We start from the raw sequence: 2500 nt of genomic DNA, 5'->3' as shown, positions 1-2500 counted from the left end.
ATGTTCTGATTTTTGATGTCTCGGATATGCCACTGTTGCTCTTCCTGCCGTGGGTGTTTCTCGCGCGAGTGGGAAGGCGCACCTGGTTGTCCTCCCTGGGAAAATCATTTATAGCTTTGATGACTGAGGCAGCTAAGGTTTTGTCTCTCCTTGCAGGGGTGGCTAGACATGTTGCCAAACATTAGGAGGCTGTGCCATGCTTGGGTCGTTCCAGGAGAGTCGTTGACCTTTCTCAGGAGGGCAGATAATTTGGCTGCTGCATGGGGGCGGGCTGCTTTAGGGATGTGTTGCAAGGTTCTGGCCGATGTTGCTTTGATAGCTTCTAATAAATTTTCTGTGGGAATGAAGGTCTGGGAGGTGTTTTGCCTTACGGGCGGTGTTGGCTGTTGATTGGTGTTCTCCCTGGGAGGGCGCTCAGAACCCAAACACCTGGCTCCGTTGTGGTAATGATTGCGCACATTATCGTCCCTCAACCGGATATAGCATACCCTGTCACACGTCTGACATCTACTGTGTCTATCCCTGTTTGATGGCTCATCTTGGCTTAGAGAAGCCTGGCTATCTGTCGAGAGCTGCGACATGGGCGGGCGCTGGGCGGGAGGGTGGACGGCGGGTGGAGACTGGTGGGTGGGCGGCGGTTGGAGGCTGGGGGGATGATCAGCTGGCCGTGGCACCTACTACTCAGATGAGTGGTAATACATATACCACCTCTATACAAAGTGTGGGTATACACTCACTACACAATATGTGGGTATACATTGGGTGGGTGGGTGGCGTCGACACACATGGGAGCCTCCCGGCTTCTATGGGCGGGTGGCAAGGTGGCCTCGTGGGTGGGGAGGCGACGCGGTGGGGTGGGTAGGAGGGGGTAGAGCAGGTACTTCCCGGCCTGGGCGCTGGGTGGGGGCGGGGGTCAGGGCGACACTATCACTGGTATAATTCCCCCGTATATCACTGCACAATAATGAATGAATCACACACTTGTAATCTGACTCACTGTACGTGTGATGTACTAACAATATGATAGATATGTTGCGCCAATTATCGCTGACAACGTAACTTGTTCAACAAAACCTTCAAAAAAGAAAAACACAAAACACTATTTGGCACACGCGTAGCCCCCACCTCTCTCTCCTGACCACACAACACCCCTCACTCACCCCCCACCTCCCCTCACTATGGGAGGCCTGCAGGGTCCATCCTGGCCCCTCACTCCAGCCTCCATGACTCCACACTGCCAACCCACCTGTTTTGATAAGTTTTGATAAGTTTTCACATAGATGGTACACCTTAGGCACTTCCGGCCACTCCCACGTCTGCTTGGTGTATTCACGGTGAATATGGTTGAGTCTTGGTACGGTGAGGCCAAGATGTCTCAGGGTAATGGCTGAGAAGGCAGCAGCTCCTCCGCCACACGTCCGTCCCCTAGGCCTCTCCCTCTATTTATATATGATTCACATCTGTATATATATATATATATATATATATATATATATATATATATATATATATATATATATATATGTCGTACCTAGTAGCCAGAACGCACTTCTCAGCCTACTATGCAAGGCCCGATTTGCCTAATAAGTCAAGTTTTCATGAATTATTTGTTTTTCGACTACCTAACCTACCTAACCTAACCTAACCTAACTTTTTCGGCTACCTAACCTAACCTAACCTATAAAGATAGGTTAGGTAGGGTTGGTTAGGTTCGGTCATATATCTACGTTAATTTTAACTCAAATAAAACAAAATTGACCTCATACATAATGAAATGGGTAGGTTTATTATATCAAAAGAAAACAAATTGAGAAAATATATTAATTCATGAAAACTTGGCTTATTAGGCAAATCAGGCCTTGCATAGTAGGCTTAGAAGTGCGTTCTGGCTATTAGGTACGACATATATATATATATATATATATATATATATATATATATATATATATATATATATATATATATATATATATATATATATATATATATATATATATATATATATATATATATTAGTATATTTTGGTAGCAGTCTTTCCTGTAGACATATATTATTAAATATGACCGAAAAAGTAAGATTAATAATTCTAACACGAATTTTCTCAATCTTTCGTACATTACGCTTCACTGTTGGAGGTAAATCAAAAATCACTTCTCCAAAATTCATTTTTATTTCTAGTCTGACGCGACACGGGCGCGTTTCGTAAAACTTATTACATTTTCAAAGACTTCACAAATACACAACTGATTAGAACTTGCGTTTCCCTGATTTTATATCTACATTTGAGTGAGGTGGGAAGGGTGATGTGGCATTAACACAAGACAGAACACTAGGGGATATTAATAGGGTATTAAAAGTATCAACACAAGACAGAACAGAAACAATGGGTATTGAATAGAAGTGTTTGTAGAAAGCCTATTGGTCCATATTTCTTGATGCTTCTATATTGGAGCGGAGTCTTGAGGTGGGTAGAATATAGTTGTGCAATAATTGGCTGTT

The sequence above is a fragment of the Procambarus clarkii genome, chromosome 42 (genome assembly GCF_040958095.1).
Source record: "Procambarus clarkii isolate CNS0578487 chromosome 42, FALCON_Pclarkii_2.0, whole genome shotgun sequence".
NCBI classification, from domain to species: Eukaryota; Metazoa; Arthropoda; class Malacostraca; order Decapoda; family Cambaridae; genus Procambarus; species Procambarus clarkii.
The sequence above is the reverse complement of the archived record's forward strand: the minus strand, read 5'-3'. Positions refer to the sequence as shown.